The sequence below is a fragment of the Notolepis coatsorum genome (genome assembly GCF_963971535.1).
Source record: "Notolepis coatsorum genome assembly, contig: SCAFFOLD_664, whole genome shotgun sequence".
In the NCBI taxonomy this organism is placed as follows: domain Eukaryota; kingdom Metazoa; phylum Chordata; class Actinopteri; order Aulopiformes; family Paralepididae; genus Notolepis; species Notolepis coatsorum.
The window spans coordinates 45,573-65,462 of record NW_028169710.1 but is presented as its reverse complement, the minus strand read 5'-3'; the positions used below and the strand labels follow the sequence as shown (position 1 = coordinate 65,462).

Here is a 19,890-nt window from a genome sequence, read left to right as displayed (position 1 = left end):
TTGAGCTCCTTGATGTTCTTCAGGACCCTGAGCTCCTCAGTATTTCCTCCAGACATTTAACACTAGCACAGCCGACAAGGGGTCACATGACTAAATGTATCCTCGTCACTCGGTCGAGCTCCAGCTCTGTCACTCAATGACTTTTCCTAAAAGTACCAGTTTTATCTGGCACGGTTTCTGAAATTTCAAAATGACTTCAGGAAAATGGAATTAGAACGTTATTTCAGCTATTTCTGCTGAGCGGCCACCTCCCTCCCTCCTTGACCCTCCCTCCCTCCCTTTCACTCTCTCCCTCCCTTTCTCTCTCTCCCTTCTCTCTCCCCGCTCCCTTTCTCTCCCTCCCTCCCTCTCTCTCCGTCCCTCTCCCTCCCTCTCTCTCTCTCTCTCTCTCCCTCTCTCTATACCTCCCTCTCCCTCCTTCTCACTTCATCTCCCTCCCTCCCTTCGTCTCTCCCTCCCTCCCTCTCTCCCTCCCTCCCTCCCTCCCTCCCTCCCTCCCTCATTGACCGTCCCTCCCTCCCTCATTGACCGTCCCTCCCTTCTCTCCCTCCTTCTCACTTCATCTCCCTCCCTCCCTTCGTCTCTCCCTCCCTCCCTCTCTCCCTCCCTCCCTCCCTCATTGACCGGCCCTCCCTTCTCTCCCTCCCATCTCCATTCTAAAGGCTGTCGGGTCTTCTGACCCGTTCCCGGCGGTAATTAGTGTCATTTTCTCCATGGCTGTGCTAGTGTTAAGAAGCATTAATGTCAAATTGCAATAATGCCCCTTCTGCCAATCTGCAATTTTTTTTGTAAATGCAAATAAATAAATAGGCCTTAACAATATGATTGTAGGGAATAGCTGTTCTTATTCAATCATATAAAAAAAGTAAAAAACACAAGGTTTATAATAGATGTATTTTCTAATGACTCAGGAACGGCGTGCCCAGTCCATCTCCAGCCAGTCACCACCACAGCTACAATCCCACAGTTTCTGCACAGTAAGTTACCTTCTTCTTTCTTTCTACATTGTGTCTAGAATTTTTTTTCAAATCAAATCAAATCAAATGTATTTGTAAGGCCCGACAACACACGTTAATGTCCCCATGGGCCGGATACGTCTTCTTTAAACAAGTCAAGAAGAAACATCACAATAAATCAAGAACAAAACAAAAACACTATAAAGTCCAAATTCTTTTTTATAAATAAAATAAATGAATGCAACACTCCCAGACATACCCCACGCGAAGGTAAGGAAAAACTCACTAAAAGCTAGCAATAGGAAAAAATGCACCACAGGCAATTTGGAGGAGAGACACTTTAGAAGGGCCGTTCAAGGGGGGATCTCCCTTCTTAGATGTCGGTGATAGTAGTGTTGCTATAAAACAGGTGAAACAGTTGGTAAGCATGCACTCATACAGATGCAGCACTCAAAAATCAAACCAATTCTGCTGCTTGTGTGCTGCTTGTGTGCTGCTTGTGTGCTGCTTGTGCCACTTAAGACTAGCACTCAGGTGTTAATTTTCGGGGGCTGGTGGCTGGGTCTAAACGTGAACAAAGGGAGGGTACTTAACTTAAGTGCTTCCCCAGGGAGGGGGTCAGTGGCTACTGCCCTCAGACCCCCAAGATAATTTGTATATGGGCAGTCTGACTTGGGGTACTGACCATATATTAGTGTTGCAATCAGGGCTTGATATTGGCACCTGCCCACCCGCCAGATGCGGGTAGAATTCCCCTGTGGCGTGTACCTCTGTCATTCTACCCGCCCCAGTGGCTAGTGGCTTAAAGGTCTGTCTGTCTGTGTGTATGTGTGTGTGTGTATGTGTGTGTGTTCATGTGTGTGTGTTTTTCCCTGTGGCCATGTGCGTTCTAAAAATAAAAATAAATCTCTGCCTTTGATTGGCTATAACACGTTCATTATGCAAAGACCAGCCCTGATCTGCCTCTGATTGGCTCTGATCATCACCCCTGATGCTGAATGACGGAATAAACAAAAAAAACAGGTGGTGAAACCTGAAACCTCTCTTCAAAGTTATTTTCACACTGAGTCGCGCCGTCGTTCATTTATGGACCCGTTTTCTGCCAGTCAAGCTGGCAGGCTCGTTGAACACAGCTGCCTACAACCTCCACAAGTCTCTGTAAGTAAGCTAGCTAATGGCTAATGCTACACTACTGGCAAGTATTTTCATATCTTAACCAGCGTTGCAACTTGCAAGACGCTTATAATGAAACGTTCCAACGGCGACATTGTTCATCAATTGATTCAACCTAGAACCTACGCGCGCTCTCTCCCCCCCCCCCCTCTCTCTCTCTCTCTCTCTCTCTCTCTCTCTCTCTCTCTCTCTCTCTCTCTCTCTCTCTCTCTCTCTCTCTCTCTCTGTCTGTCTCTGTCTCTCTCTCTGTCTCTCTCCCTCTCTCTCTGTCTCTCTCTCTGTCTCTCTCTCTGTCTCTCTCTCTCTCTCTCTCTCTCTCTCTCTCTCTCTCTCTCTCTCTCTCTCTCTCTCTCTCTCTCTCTCTCTCTCTGATTGATTGATTGATTGATTGAAAATTGTATTAACAGATTGCAGAATGGGTACAATACAGTACGGCTCAATACATACAATTGTTAAGGGGATGCAGACCAGAGAAAGACTTTCGTCTTGTTTACATCAGGGTCCCCCATTTTCAATTCATTATAACATATATGACACACACGACATACAGATAGACAGTACTGCTACATCTATACATTTATGACATACCAGATTTGCAATACAGTACTGTTTGTGATACAAAAAGTGTCCAGAAAAGAGTGTATACATTTGACGTAGAAACTGTACATTGGAGGAGGTCTCTCCTGGTGGTGAAAAAAGTTAGTCTGGAGCCCATTTTCACATGTCCATTTTAATAATCACATTATTACCATTGTTGGGTTATGATCGGTGTGTGTGGGGATTTTTGGCTGGTGAAAATGCTGAGTGGCTAGTGACTTTGGAAAACCACTAGCCACAGTGGCTAGTGAGCCAAAAAGTTAATGTCAAGCCCTGGTTGCAATGCATGATAAGTAAAGAGTGAAAAAAGCTAAGGAATCGGATGGAGCTGGGACATTTGGGACGAATACAAATTTAAGATGAAAATCTCCCCAGCCTGTGGGAGGCAGTGGAGGTGTGAAATGGGGGTCACAAAATCACAGCAGGAGAGGCAGGAGAGGAGCGGGAGATGAGCAGGAGAGGAGCAGCAGATGCGCAGGAGAGGTTTGATTTTTGAGTGCTGCATCTGTATGTGTTTCTCTGAATACTGTCTCTGTAGGCAAGTTGGGAGTGTATTATAGATGTTTGTATGAGTTGGAGGATCATACTGGTAAGAAAGTGGTTATTATGTAGTGCAGTGGTTCTCAACATGGATCCAGGGACCCCCAGGCAACCTTGAGGGGGTTCTAGGGGGTGCCCATTAAACATTCTGATTTCACTATTATTTAGTTGCCTAGAAGTCAACTTGATGAGAGTGTATAAAGAATGACTATTCAGATAGTTATCCCTCCACTGTCCTCAACTACAATATGATAGGATAGTTATGGGGAAACTATTTTATTGATCATTTCTAACAATAACCATCTTCTCAGATGGGGGTCCCTGAGAGAAATTTGTATTAAATGGGGTCGTACTGTAATGCATATCAATTTGAGGTTTGCGAACCGTCTCAACAGTTGAGAGCTACTGATGTAGTGAATAGCCTGGCAAGCTGCTAGCAATCTCAAATAGCCATGGAGAAGTCATGGTTAAAGTGGTAATTCTTTATTTTTTATTTAACCTTTATTTTAACCAGGAAGTCCCATTGAGATACAAGATCTGTTAGCAATCTCAAATTGCCATGATGAGGTCATGGTTAAAGTGGTAATCTACTAGCAATCTCAAATAACCATGATGAGGTCAGTTTTAAAATAGTATAGATATCTGCAATATCCACATTTTGGCAACATCTATTGGTGATAATCAGTGTTGGGACTAACTCGTTACAAACTTAAAAGTAACGTGTTACAGTAACGCCATTACTTTTGGCAGTAACTAACTAGTACTCTAACGCATAACTTTTTTAATTCAGTAACTCAATTACTGTTACTAAATGACGTGACTGTGTTATTTTTATGTAGATTGGCGAGTGGTAGCGAGCTGCAGCACAGTCCTGACTCCTGTGTCACATGCAGAGACACGTTGTGGGCATGTTTGTGTTTACTCTAGTCTAGACTGTCATGGCGGCGCCCACTAAGTCAAGTTTTTACACATGGAGATATTCTTACTATTTCTCTTTTGTCGAGCACAAAGAAAAGAACGTTTTAGTTAAATGTAAATTGTGACTTGGCTCAAAGATCCTATCTACTGCCCAAAACAGCAATTCAAATCTGTTGAAGCACCAGGAGAAAGAACATGCTTCAACGAAGCTAGTAGCTGAGTCTGACGCTAAAGACCCGGACTCATCCCACTCATACAAAAATGGAAAATTAGCTAAAGAAAGGTTTGAGGGGCTGGACAGTCTGGACTACATCTCGACCACCACAGACATTTGGTCCGTCCACAACAAAGGCTTCCTCGGGATAACATCTCACTGGATAAACCCCACTACTTTACAATGTCAGAAAGCTGCATTGGCCTGTAAAAGGATAAAGGGTAGGCACACGTACAATGTCATTGCTGGTGAGATTGACCACATTCAAGCGATTGAAATAATGTTGTTTTAGTTTTTTAAGTAACTAAAAAGTTACTTTTCACACTAACACATTACTTTTTGGTGTAAGTAATCAGTGAAGTAACTGAGTTACTTTTGAAATTAAGTAACTATTAATGGTAACTACTATTTTTCAGTAACTTGCACAACACTGGTGATAATTGATTCATGGTAAAACGTGACATAAAACGTATCCCTTCCTGTGTGCCAGATGATTTTCCTGGGAATGTCCACCCAGTGTTTGTAATAGCAGAGGACAACAAATGTAAAAAAAAAAGAAAAAAAGAAAATGACTAAAAGACATTTTATTTATATAAAAAGTATTAATATATGAATCAATAGATAAGAGTTGAAGTTGTGAATTTAGTCAAAATCAATTCAGTAAATTTTTACAGAAAAACAGAAAGTACAATAAACCTTGACCACATCTTAAGACTGTGGAAGAATTTAACCGGAGCTAAGAATGTACTCAGTCAAATATAGACTTAGTTAACACAGATTTATTTAAGGGTGAAGGAGAGAGGAGGGGTGACCGGATGTTAAGGTGAGCTAGGAAGGGGAAGGAGGGGGTAGACAAGGGGGGATGGTAAAGGTAGAGACAATGGGTAAAAAAAATCAAGCAAAGCAAATTAATAAAGGGCAGATGATTTACAGGGGGTTTTGTAGATACAGTACAGAATTTTGCAATTTTTTTCGAGACGTTCAAATAAAGGTAAAGAAACAAACTATGTTGTATTTTATGGCAATAACGTTCAGGTTTATTTGACTCTTGAGATATAATCACGGAAATAACGTAAGAGTTTTTCGCAAATAATATTTTCAACAGCTTTGACAGAGCCTGGTGTGAGCTGGGTATTGTAGTTTTGTGAAATGTCGATGTCCATCGAAAGCCCTGGGTCTCCTCTCTCTTAGGACTACAACGGTTTCATGACGCATTATTTCCTTGCGTCTAATTCATCCGATATCCGCCGGGATGCACAGAGATATTTATAAACTCATATTTCGCTAATAACAGTTAAATACATTGGTAAACAAACGTAGTGCTGAAAATATAAATCTTTGATAGGATTAGGGTCTTTACTCTTGGCTACATTTGAAAACTGTATTGATCTATTTATCAGACCCCGGACTGACCCAGGACTGTATTGATCTATTTATGACAAGATATTAATTCCGTCGGGCTTAAGGGGTTAAAGTAAGTTGATTAACTAATTTATGAACTTATCTACGTGGTCCTCATTTCACACAGTCCAGCAATGAGAACCTTGTGGACTCAACCACTACATGATGAGGACCGTGTGGACTATACTCAACCACTAAATAATGAGCCCATTCCACACAATTGTGTCTGTGGTTGAGTCTGATGTGTAGTGATATTTGTATATTTTTCTCAGGTCTGACATCTATCAGTCCGAGATGAGATGTGTTTTGGTTGAGGTTGGGCGGAAAAACAGTAAGTGATATTGTTTAGATCTGGCAAGTTGTGTAAAAAATTATCATTGCATCCTAAAGCATTAAATGAGTGTGTAAGTTCTAGATAGCCAATGGTTTTGGGTCCTAATCACAAGAGAAGTGGAAGTTGATGGCAAAATCCCATTCAACCTCTTCCTGATTCACTAATGCTAACGACAGGTTATGTATATAACCTAGTTATATGAGTACTGGCTAAGCGTCCCGCTCTTAAGCCATACCGAGATATACCTCATCTCATGTACCTAGTGTACTCCATCAACGAATAAAAACCAATACACCCAGCACCTGCCAGGCCCCGCCCTACTGACGTACTATATAGTACTAGGCGTGGTCACCACCCACTCTTCCTCGGAAAATCGTTTCCAAAGAAAAGTTTCCCCAAGGGAACTCAGGGCACGCTGAGCCATTACTCATATAACTCGTTATATATTATATACTCGTACTGGCATCGCGTCCCGCTCTTAAGCCATACTGAGATATGGGGTAGAGCGGACGCGAGGCCCGACAAATGCACCCCCTGAGGACCCGTAAGCCCACATCAGGGGGGAGGGGAGTCCCGTCACCCCACTCTTCCTAATGAAGAGGGGACGGCAGTCAACTCCACCCGAGTGCGAACAATAGGGAACTAGAACCTCTTGAACGCACAGCACAGGCGGAACCACGTGTGACACAACACATTGTGGCCCACACCCACACACGCCTGCTACCCCACCAAAGGACGGGAAGCAGGAGAGGCCACAGACCTCAGAACCGCCTGGGAGACAGAACCCCCGGTCATGTCCATGAGGTAAAACCTTACGAAGGGACCCGGTGAGGACCATGAAGCCGCAGCACAGATGTCCTCCACCGAGGCCCCACCCCGGAGAGCGGCAGAGGCCGCCACCCCATGAGTGGAGTGCGCCCTGACGCCCCCAGGGGGAGCCAGCCCGGCCAACGTGTAGCAAAGGGCAATGCCCTCGCACAACCAATGGGACAGGCGCTGTTTCGACAGTGCCTTACCAGCACGAGAGCCACCGTAACAGACAAGAGCTGATCGGTAGCCCTGAGGCCCTGAGTACGGCTGAGGTAAACCCCCAAAGCCCGGACCGGACATGACAGGTGAAGGCCCGCCTCCAACTCACTAGCGTGAGGAGGCGGATGAAACGCCTGAACCATAATATCCCTGGAGCGGAAAGCACTCCGGATATTTTTAGGCACGAAGGCTGGATTAGGCCGCAGAGTGGCACCGCTATCGGAACGAAAAGACAGGCACTCTGGCCGTACCGAGAGAGCACAAAGCACACCCACGCGTTTAGCGGAGGTGATGGCCAGCAAGAACACAGCCGTTCCAACAGCGCTTGCTCAAGAGGCTCAAACGGGGCCAAGGACAACCGATTGAAGATCCCAGCTCGGAGCCAAAGAACGTTTCACCGGCTTAAGGCGTCGAACGCCAAGCAGGAAATGCTTCACAAGAGGGTGGCCTTACACCACTCTTGGAAAATACGCCACCTACCCGCGTAACCCGCGATAGTGGAGGGAGCATGCACGTTCCGGATGGTACCAACCACAGAAGGATCCATCCTCTCCAGACTCACCCTCTCACCAGCCAACCCACCAGCAGCTGGCCCAGCACAGGGAACTAACACAGAGACCCGTGCGCTTGAGAGAGGGCCCGCGATGACCAAGGAACAGGCCATGACGGGATACCAAGAGCTGGATCAGGACCGGGAACCACACAGCTGCGCCCCGGTCCGGCGCAATCAGGATCAAGGACCTGCGCTCCTCAACGTACCCGCCCCAACAACTGACCTAACAGATGTATGGGGAAAGAATCCCAGGCGGCACGGCATCGGTCCCAGACCTGCCTGACTATGTCCGGACGTAATCCCCACCCGTCAGGGTGAGGACCGCCCCGCGACATTACACCTGTACCCACATTCACCCTGCGGGGGATGTGGAGAGCCCTCAGGCCGCGCAGATGGAGAACGCCCATAGCCAGCCGCCCGCCGCCCGGTGCAGATGGGGGGAGCGTACTCCTCCCTGTCTGTCAATATACGACACTGACGCACAATCGGAGGGGGGCTCCCCACCCTCCAGAACATTTACAACAAGCGGTGCAGGGGGAAGGCTAAGAGAATTATTAAGGACTCGAGCCACCCGAACAACTGCCTCTTTGAACTGCTGCGGTCAGGCAAGCGATACCGGAGTCTCAAGGCGAGCACAGAAAGACTCAGAAGAAGCTTCTATCCCCAGGCCATCAGGCTGCTTAACGAACAATGAACACTACACAACAACAACCATCAAACGCACGTAGCACACACATCCACACGCACACACTCACTTTAAACAAACACACTGTAGCACCCACTCCCCACACTTTATAGCACACACTCACTTTAAACAAACACACTGTAGCACCCACTCCCCACACTTTATATGTATTGATGAAGGATTGCACTACAACTCGTACACCTTACTGTAAATTGTACCTAAATTGTACCTCATCCCATTTCTGCATTTCTGCTTTGCACTATATAATATTGTACATTAGTACACTGCATAGTATTGTATATTATATGGTAACTCAGTTACGTCTATTCTGCATCGAACATTGTACATATGTCTATACTGAACACTGTGACCTCATTTTCTAATTCTAATTTACATGCTATACTATGTTATTTGATACTATCTTGTCTAGCACAGTCTCTGGAGCGTAACAGTAAGAAGCATTTTGTATGAAAGTATTCTGTACTTCTGTATGACAACTATTAAAGAAACTTGAGAAACTTGTATTGTCCGTCCTGATCAACACCGTTTGAGGACCAGAAGGACCGCTTTCAATACCAACACATTGAACGTAGCGCAGACCGGGCAGCATGGCTTGCCAGCTGCCCCCTACTGCGTTGGCCCCATGCGTCTCCAGCGAGGGAGGCGTAGGTGAAAAACGTGACGTGTGACAGCCTACTGCCCATGGGGACCCCCCTGGTGAGGACCCCAGGCCCTCCCCAGGGGCGAGGTCCCCCAGTACTGACACGGGAACCTTAACCGCTTCCACTTGCCTCTCACCGGGTCTATTTCCATACTGGAAAACCCATCTCCGTAACCCCCTCCTGGGGTGAAGAGGAGGCCAAGAGGGACCACGGAATGAGCAGATGCCATCATACCGAGCAGGCGTATCACGGACAGCGCCGTAACCGTCCTAGGACGGAACCTCCCGAGCGTGTCGACAACGCGCTCTGAGAGGGATGCCCATAGCACTCCACCCGTTGACTGGGAAGAGGAGTACTCCACTTCCAGTCTACAGCAAACCCCAGGCTGGTAGGAACCTGCCTGATACGAGACCTGACGATCCACCTTGACCGCCAAGGACCAGAATGTCGTCAGGGGAGAATACACTTCGTAACCCCTGACGACGCAGAGGCCCCAGTGCGGCCTCCACGCACTTGGTGAAGATGCAGGGAGCCAGAGAAAAGCCGAACGGCAGCCTCTGGTACTCATACGCTAACCCTGCAAAGGAAGCGTAGGTAAGGACGGAAGATCGGGGATGCGAATACGCATCCTACAGGTCTATGGAGGAGAACCAGACCCCTACCTGACAGTGTGACAGTATGCTGGTGACCCTGACAATAGGGTCTGTACCAAACCCGAAAACGGGTGGGGTTGTGTAACAAGTCCCCGCCTCAGCGTTCTCTCCATCCACCTCGACATATGGTACTGCTGTGGCCATATGTGATGACACTCCCAACGCACCCGCCGCTATGTGGCGCAGGTCCGCTAGGAACTGTAGATAGACGGCCCGGTCCCACCCGCTGTGCGTAGCCAACCCTGGACCCGTGCGAGCAGAGCGTTACGTGTCGGGACATCTGACCCTGACACTACCCACGAGGCAATCGCACCCAAGGGGGGACCCCGACAGAAAGGGCCGGTTTGATACGGGGGAAGCTGACATCAGTCTAGGTGACAAAAGCACCCCCACTGAACACCCCTCCAGAACATGCTGAGGAGTTGTTCTGCAGCCGGACATGCAAGGTGTGAGGCCCCCATGAGTTCCTACACACCGTAGCCCTGCAGTGATATTACTACCACCCAAATCACGCACGCCTGCGAGACCACTGCCAATCTTTCAGGAGTGGGAGGCACCAACATGATACCTGGCCTGGCGAAGGCGAGGTCGGGGAAGCCCGCACTGTGTGCCTCAAAAAGGTTTCGAGCCCCCCTGCTGACAACACTTATAGTTGACAGACGTAACACCAGGCTCAACCAAACACAGCTTATGGTGTGGGAGCCGCTTGATAGCACAACATTCTCACGGACAGACCCAGGCTCAGCCATCAACTGGGTGTCAGCCCCTGTCCCCATGAGACGCGAAAAGTGGGGCCGCACGCGCTTCAACGAAGGCACGCGGCCCGCAGCCAAAGGAAACAATCAGAGCCCCTTTTCCGCTGGTGTTGGGGGAGGGAGTGATCGGAGAGCGGGCTGCTCGCGGCAGGACGGCGACGGCTTGTATATTCCAAGCCGAGCTCATCCAACATGGCCGATCCCTCGGCCGCCAAGGCTGTCGGCCTTGTGGACACCTGTCGATTCAACGCCCAGGATACCTCTGACGGGGGAAAACATGGCCGCCTGTCGAGGGCCTCGTCATCGCCGCTGACGAGGCCGTGCTCTCTCTTCTTCTGGCTGCGCGGTGTGAGGCGGTGTGGGGCCTAGGACAAATACCGCCCGCGCTCCAGCGGAAGACCAAGGTCCTCTGCGGAGAGGGGAGCCCTGAGCGGTTATAGCTTGCGGCTAGGTCAAAGCTAATAACGTCAACAACCTTGCGCGATGTGTCGACGTCGGCTGGCCCTCAAGGCCCCGCCACCATTTCTTGATAGAAAAAACAGCAATTCGAACACAGTTACTAATCGCTGCCAATTCCATACCGTGGCGGTACAGGCTTTAGCAGCCCACCAGCCACTCGCCGGGCCAACCCACCTCATGGCGTCGGCCGGGCGGGACACTGTTTCAACATCTCAAAAGCAAAGGACTGATGCTAACACGGAGCACCAGTGGTGGTTGCAACCAGCAACCTCCACTGTGGTGTGCACCATGAAGGGGTTAATGAATAAATGAACTAACACCACGAATATACTGTAGAATGGGCAAGCCCATGCACACAACGTTAAGGGGATGCGGACCAGAGAGAACCAGTCCCGCATTCATTCATAATATTCACAACAGCACACCAGCCCTAGACCTCAGCCCATTTACCCATGAAAGGTAAACAAAGCCCCCCCCGCAATACTCCCCCAGTAGACACCGATTGACCGTCAGCATGAATGGTTGAGAGGAGGGAAGACTGTAGTATATACAGACATTCCCGTAGCAGGGAGACAGTATCCCAATATAGCATAGCGTTAGCCGCGCGCTCCAGGATAACGGGGAAAACAACAACGTTTACCCAGATATCCCGCCGCTTGCGCCAATACACAACTCGGTTGTCTCTCGGGACAACTCGAGCACATCACAAACGCCAGCATTGTCATGCCTAGTGACATCCCACAGCGGGGAACAGTAGAACAGTGACCCAGCATTTATAGCATTTAGTATTAGCAGCACGCTCCAGGACAGCCTGGGAAACGTCCACCTCAGAGGGACGTTTACCCAAACATCCTGCCCCTGGCGCAGATATACAACTCACAACAAGCAGCATTTACTAACACCAGCGATAATGCCTAGTGGCGCAAGTCCTACCTTGTGTGAGGTAGCTCGATAGCTACACCTCACACGCTGTCCCTCTGTCTGCTGTCAACAAGACAAGGAGACTACAGAACTCGACGCTGAGATGCATCGAAATGCATCCCGCTGCAGAGTCGCAGAACCCATACGAGCGCCGCCAGAACATGCCGCGAAGATTTCAGGGGTAGGCAAATCTTTGGTAAGCACTCAACCTAATTTCTCTAAACTTTTCATATCAACTAGTTGCATAGGGTGCACACATCCGCTATGATGGAAACGAAAATAGAGGAGGAGTGAGTGGTGACCACGCCTAGTACTATATAGTACGTCAGTAGGGCGGGGCCTGGCAGGTGCTGGGTGTATTGGTTTTTATTCATTGATGGAGTACACTAGGTACATGAGATGAGGTATATCTCGGTATGGCTTAAGAGCGGGACGCGATGCCAGTACGAGTATATAACAGTCTCTATAGCCTGGGCTGCACGTGACAGCAAAACATGAGTTTTACAAGGCTTTTGAGGCTGTAATATGGTTGTTTACATTATTAATTGAAAAAGAAACATCCCTGTGAATGAAGTTGTGATGAGCAAAGAATGGTGAATTCCATATTGTAGCTTAGACAGTTTATAAAAATAAAAAGGATCACAATTTGGAATAGATGCCACAATGTGATATTTGTTATTCCAGTTGAAGCACATGTGATTTGCAAGGAGAACACCATGACAGTAGAGGTGACCAAAGTGTCATTCCGAGGACTTGATGAAGATCACCTGCGTCTCAGTGACCCCAGTAACACAGTCTGCAGCCTCCAGACCCACTCCAACAGCACTCATATCATCGCTGTCTTCCCCCTCAATGCTTGTGGCACCCAGATCGAGGTACTGTTATTCACTCTTTCTATTAGGCTTCTTGTTTCATGATTTACAAGCGTTCCTTAGTTTAGTTTAGTTTATTTGGTTTATGAAAAGGACAGTGTGCATGTACAGTGTGCATATATAGTCCTAGACCATTAAGGGATGCTCGATATTGGCTTTTTTACCGATACCGATATACCGATATTGTCCAAATCTTAATTTCCGATACCGATATCAACCGATATCAACCGATACCGATATATGCAGGGTTTCCCCCCCCAAAAAACGGAATAATTTCAGGTAATTAACATTACTTATTACATGGCGTTTTAACATTCGTCTAAATGCTTGATTGTGATTGGTCAATAGCGCTCGTCAGAGGTCCGTTATTACTCGATAACGGACCTCTGCCGAGCAATAATGACCGCTGTGCGCAGCTGGACCAATCAAGCCCACTGACATCAGTGCAATCAGACACACCTGCTGGCTGCTGGCGAAGCTGCCGGCGATGACAGCGGGAGCGACAGAACAGAACTGCGTCTGCATTTGATCTCGTCTTGTCGATGGTGTAAAAAATTTGGTATATTGTAAGTTAGCCATGTAATAAGCGGGATAATGTATAGCCTATACTCGGTCATTGTCGCAAAATAATTGACCTTCACTGACGTTTAAAACACCTTGGCGAGGCGCCTCGGTATTTTAAACTCCGTGTCGGTCAATTATTTTGCGACAATGACCTCGTAGCTATACATTATCCATTACATATCTCTTGTTGTGTAATTAACACAACATTATGCATACTTTGACAATAAATAAAATAATAATTTGTTCTTACTTGCTTGCCTGGGTAAATAAAGGTTAAATAAATGTAAAAAATAATAATAATAATAATAAATAAAACAATTTGAAAACCGATACCGATATTTTCCGATATCACATTTGTATGCCAATATCGGTAGGCCGATAATATCGGACATCCCTGAATTAACACATACACACAAAAAACACATACAGTACAAAACAGTGATATACAGTAAGAGTACAAAGAATACAAAAAACAAGAATACAGTCATAAAAAGCCCCATCCCCCCACCCTCCACTCCTCCCTTCCACCTTACAATAAAAAGCACAATATTATAATATCTAATGTATTACAGGAAACAATAGAAGCACCCTACATAATAGGCACAATTTAAGAACTCCTTACATAAGAAAGGTGCTGAATGCTGAATCCTGAAAGTGTGGCTGTCAGCATTCATCCCAACAACACGGTAGATGATGTTCTCCCACCGTTCAGAAAGCTTTCGTTTACCATGCTCTCCCTTGTTGGGAAAACAACACCCAGTCACCAACTTCAACAGATGTCAGCATGCCTCCTCAACTGCTTGACCACAGTGACTTGTGCTTTATTACCATAGTTTCCTCCAGATCCTTCCACAAGAGCTGGACATACTTATCATAGTTCACATAGTCGTCGATGTTTAACCCCTTGAGCATGAGATTTATTTCACGTCATAAATAGATTAATACAGTCTGTATTATTTAATGTAGCGTTTTTCTTTCAAATGTAGCCAAGAGTAAAGACCCTAACCCTATCAAAACAGCAGTCAAAGTGTATACTGTATCAAGTTCAAGTTTCAAGTTTGTTTATTAGTTGTCACAATAAAATACATGTACTTAACGGTGAAATGCTTGGTTCTGTATGAGCCCCTGAGAGTGTGCTTGAAGCTTCATACAGTAAAACAAGTAAGTAAAAAAGGAATATACAATATACAATACAATATACAATCTAAAGTACAGCCTAATTACAATCTAGGTACAGTGAGTAAAAATGTGTAAACAGTGAGGTACAAATGCAGACAGTGAGGTACAGAACTTTAAGGTAAGGTGCAAATGCAAATGAGGTATGAATTAATTTAATCTAATAAATAGATTGTGTACAAATAAAAGTGTCTAAAGTGAGTGTTAATAAGGTGAGTGTTTGTTTAAAAGTGAGTGTGTGCATGTGGATGTGTGCGCAATGAGTGTAGATGATGGGTTGTTACATATAGAGTCATTGAGCATCCTGATGGCCTGGAGGCGTCTATGCCAAATACAACGCTGTTCGGTTTCCGGGTTCCTCTGATTGGCCACTAAGCCCACGTGACCACGCGCTAGCATGCCCCCCTTATCGCCCACTCTTGCGCTGTGAAGCGGAAGAGCCAGCGGGGGCAAGGCGGTGGTTTCTCCCCGGCTCCGTGCGCCGCTGACTCGGTCCAGCTCCAGCAGCAGCGGCCGTCTTCTTCCGAGGCGGCTCGTTCTTATTAATCCCCCATTGTTCAGGTCGACATGGTCGCACAAACACCCGTTGGAGGAGTAGTGGGGGAGAAGGAGAGGAATATTTTTAAATAGCAAGAATTATCGACTGGCAACTCTGTGCTCGTCAGACAGTTAATGTCATGTATGTTGTGTATGTCATAAATGTCAATATGAATTGAAAATGGGGGACCCTGATGTAAACAAGACAAACGTCTTTCTCTGGTCTGCAATCTGTTAAATAAAGTTTTCATTCATTCATTCATTTCTCCCCCACTACTCCTCCAACGGGTGTTTGTTGAGAAACCAACGCCTCGCCCCCGCTGGCTCTTCCGCTTCACAGCGCGAGAGTGGGCGATAAGGGGGCCGTGCTAGCGCGCGGTCACGTGGGCTTAGTGGGCAATCAGAGGAACCCGGAAACCGAACGGCGTTGTATTTGGCATAGACGCGGCCTGGAGATAGAAGCTCCTTCTGAGTCTCTCTGTACTTGCCATGAGACTCCGGTAGCGCTTGCCTGACCGCAGCAGTTCAATGAGGCAGTTGTTTGGGTGACTAGAGTCTTTTGTTATTCTCTTAGCCTTGGCCCTGCAACGCTTGTTATAAATGTCCTGGGCCCTCATTTATCAATAATGCATAGAAAGTGTTCTATTTTCGTTCCCATACGCACATAATTTTTAACACTCCTTCCTGTAATAGTCATGGCAAAATCTTCTAACTCAACAAACAAGCCATCCACCCATAGCCCTCACCTCAACTTTGCCGCCAACAAGTTTCTGCATGAAACAGATCGTCGTAAGGGGAAAGCTTCTGTGTGTTCTGCATTACAACTTCAGTCTCCATCCTCATTTCTTCGCACACACTCTTATAAATGGACTCTAAATCATCATCTCCCCCCCCGTATGTGCGGTAATGTGCTAGTGCTGACCCAGCTGCAAGAGAGAAAACACAAACTTGTTTTCAATCTGATAAATTAACCAATATTGTCACCTTGTGGTGAATGTGCAATAAACTTCTGGAATGCGGCGAATCCCTCACTCGATGACGATTACAGAAGCACGATCACGGCACCATTCTAACTAACTTTTATTTGTGTTGTGCTTTTACATTATTATTTTTTTTATTAACGACAGACACTTGCTTCTTGGTCTTTGGTGATTTATTCTGGATAATAGACAAACGTGGATTGGATAATTATTGTGTAATGATTATAATACCTGGACAAGAGGAAGGGGAACTATGTGAGAATGCTATTCATCGACTACAGCTCGGCATTCAATACCATAGTCCCCTCCAAACTCATAGCCAAGCTCAGGGACCTGGGCTTGAACTATGACCTCTGCCAGTGGGTCTTGGACTTCCTGACGGGCAGACCCCAGGTGGTGAGAGCAGGCAACTGCACCTCCTCATCCATCACCCTCAACATAGGGGCCCCCCAGGGCTGTGTTCTGAGTCCCCTCCTCTACTCCCTGTACACACACGACTGTGTGGCTCAGCGGAGTAGCAACACAATCATCAAATTTGCTGACGACACAGTGGTGGTGGGCCTGATCTCTGCAAACGACGAGAGGGCCTACCTGGATGAGGTCAAGGTCCTGGCGGGATGGTGCCAGGAAAACAGCCTCTCCCTGAATGTCAGCTAAACAAAAGAGATGATTGTGGACTTCAGAAGGTCGGGGGTCAAGGACTACAGCCCCCTCAGCATCGACGGGGCACCGGTTGAGAGAGTGAACAGCTTTAAGTACCTCGGAGCCTACATATCCGAGGACTTGACATGGACCACACACATTGACAGTGTTGTGAAGAAGGCACGACAACGCCTCTACTTCCTCAGGCGCCTAAGGAAGTTCCAAGTCAGTCAGAAGATCCTTAAGAACTTCTACTCATGTACAATAGAGAGCATCCTGACTGGCAACATCACCTCCTGGTTTGGGAATAGCACTGCACAAGACCGAAGCAGACTACAAAGAGTGACGCGTTCAGCCGAACGCACAATTGGAGGGGGGCTCCCCACCCTCCAGAACATTTACAACAAGCGGTGCAGGGGCAAGGCTAAGAGAATCATTAAGGACTCCAGTCACCCGAACAACTGCCTCTTTGAACTGCTGCGGTCAGGCAAGCGATACCGGAGTCTCAAGGCGAGCACAGAAAGACTCAGAAGAAGCTTCTATCCCCAGGCCATCAGGCTGCTCAACGAACAATGAACACTACACAACAACCATCAAACGCACATAGCACACACATCCACACGCACACACTCACTTTAAACAAACACACTGTAGCACCCACTCCCCACACTTTATAGCACACACTCACTTTAAACAAACACACTGTAGCACCCACTCCCCACACTTTATATTTATTGATAAAGGATTGCACTACAACTCGTACACCTTACTGTAAATTGTACCTAAATTGTACCTCATCCCATTTCTGCTTTGCACTATATAGTATTGTATATTAGTACACTGCATAGTATTGTATATTATATGGTAACTCAGTTACGTCTATTCTGCATCGAACATTGTACATATGTCTATACTGAACACTGTGACCTCATTTTCTACTTCTAATTTACATGCTATACTATGTTATTGATACTTATCTTGTCTAGCACAGTCTCTGGAGCGTAACAGTAAGAAGCATTTTGTATAAAAGTATTCTGTACTTCTGTATGGCAACTATTTTTTTTTTTTTATTGATATTTTTTGCACAAATCTCTCCAATATTCAAAACATCTCTTTCCACATCATCATATGCAATTTCCAGGATTTGCCTTTTTCTTTTTTGTAAGAACATACAAAACATGTAAAGGACTCATACAAATACATTAACAACTGACATGGAAAATAAAAAAAGACTTACGAAAAAAGAAACATACTATACTATACATTATGCGTATACATCCCTGATATATATACCTTGCATGTAGACCGAACTACCTTCGAGCAGGTATGTGCTGCATCCTCTATCGGGATGCCACCCTTCTCCATATTGCATGTGAGAGAAAGCGCCCCAGACACATGCAGTTGTGCATGATAACATGCATGCACGCATGTCTCCAACACATGTATGTGGGTACGTGTATCACGTAAGCATGTGTACATGCCTCATATGTGTGTGTGTGCATCTTCCTGGTATGTGACTGTACTCCTATCTCTTGTGTGTGTCTCGTATCCATGTGTGCCTCTGCCCCCTATGTGAGTGTACATCTCAGATGTGTATATATATGTGCGTCTCAGCTACGTATGTGTGTGTCTCCTATATACATGTGTATCCCCCTTATGTGTCAGTGAAAGCTTATATTTCAACTATGTGTATATGTAGGTGTGTGTATGCCTATTTCCTATAATTGAGTATGTGCATGTATGTGTGCCCCTGACGTGTATACCTTATCCTTGTGTATATGAGTGTGTGTAAACCTATTATGTACACATATGAATATGTGTATCCTAGATACTTGTATGCGGCTATACCTGCGCACATGTGAGTGTGATAGAGACAGTGACCGTTCCATAGACACACCATCCAGACATAAAATACATGTACATATATACACAATACATTATAAAGCACAAGTACCATCAGATCAAATCCCCTTTTTCATATTCATCCTTGATAATATTGTAATCCCACCTTAATCATTTGTCCCCAGACCGTTCAGTCAGGTGTAGAAAACTGTCCCATACCTCAGCGAAAATATCCTCTCTCCCTGCGACTCTATACGTCACCCTTTCATATGATGCTGTCCGGAACATTAGTTCCATCCATTCTTTAAAAGTAATATCAACAGGTGATTTCCAATGTCGTAATGCAATTCTACATCCTGATATCATGGCCATTCTATACCACATTCCCCGGTATTTAGGCAGTTTAATCCCTTTCGGTACTATACCCAAAACACATGCCATTGGGGCGTTATTTATCTTCACATTCAGAACCTTACTTAGGAATATCACAATTTGATCCCACATTTTCCGGACCTTCTCACATTCGTACAGCATGTGCAGTAAAGTGCCTGTCTCCTTCTCACATCTCCAGCAGATGTCACTGTCCCTTAATTTCAGTCTGGCCAGTTTACTAGGCGTCCAATAGCTTCTGTTCAACACTTTGTAAAAAATAAGTTGTGATTGCGCCTCCCTAGATAATTTACTCCATTTGGACACCAGTTTCTCCCACATTTCCTCAGTAATATCCTCACGTACATCGTTCTCCCAGCTCAATCTCAGACCCGCCAATTTGGGTGCATTGTATTCTCTTATAACATCATAAAATCTTGACGCACCGCCTTTCCTACGCCATCCTTTATAGAATATTTCTTGAATTGCAGTAATCGGGCCACACTTTGGTCCTCCTATTGATGACGATATACAATGTCTAATCTGTAGGAATTTATAAAAGTTTTTATTATCTATATCAAAATCCTCTTTAATATCCTCAAAAGGCAAAACCCCATCCTCCCCGGCTATATCACCTAGTACATGTATCCCCCTTTTAATCCAATCGTCCCATATGACTGATTTCTTACCAATCTTTAGTTTCTTATTATACCATATAGAGGCTCTCGTAGTTCAATATGGGCTATCATCATCATTCTGTGCGATTGATTCCAAGTTTCCCTGATAAATGCCATTAAAGGGTTTTTAAAAGGTATAGGTCTGTCTGATTGTGTCAGGAAGGATTCCAGAGATGAGGGATATATCATTTCCTCCTCCATCCTGACCCAAGCAGGTGCCTCCTCAGAAGAGTGATTCAGTTTGGAGAGCTGGGAGAGCGAGAATGCATAGTGATACCAATCTAGTTTAGGCAGGGATAAGCCGCCATTTTCCTTTGCTGCATACATTTTGGCCCGTCCAAATAGCGGCCTTTTGCTGTATGACAACTATTAAAGAAACTT

General features: G+C 46.0%; 1 long non-coding RNA gene across 1 annotated transcript; it reads left to right on the top strand.

Moving 5' to 3' along the window:
• Window positions 1-910: 910 nt before the first annotated feature.
• LOC311248676 lies at window positions 911-12,647 on the top strand. Its single transcript, XR_014620970.1, has 3 exons — window positions 911-977; window positions 6,072-6,130; window positions 12,535-12,647. It is a non-coding gene; the product is annotated as an uncharacterized lncRNA (long non-coding RNA).
• Window positions 12,648-19,890: the final 7,243 nt, after the last annotated feature.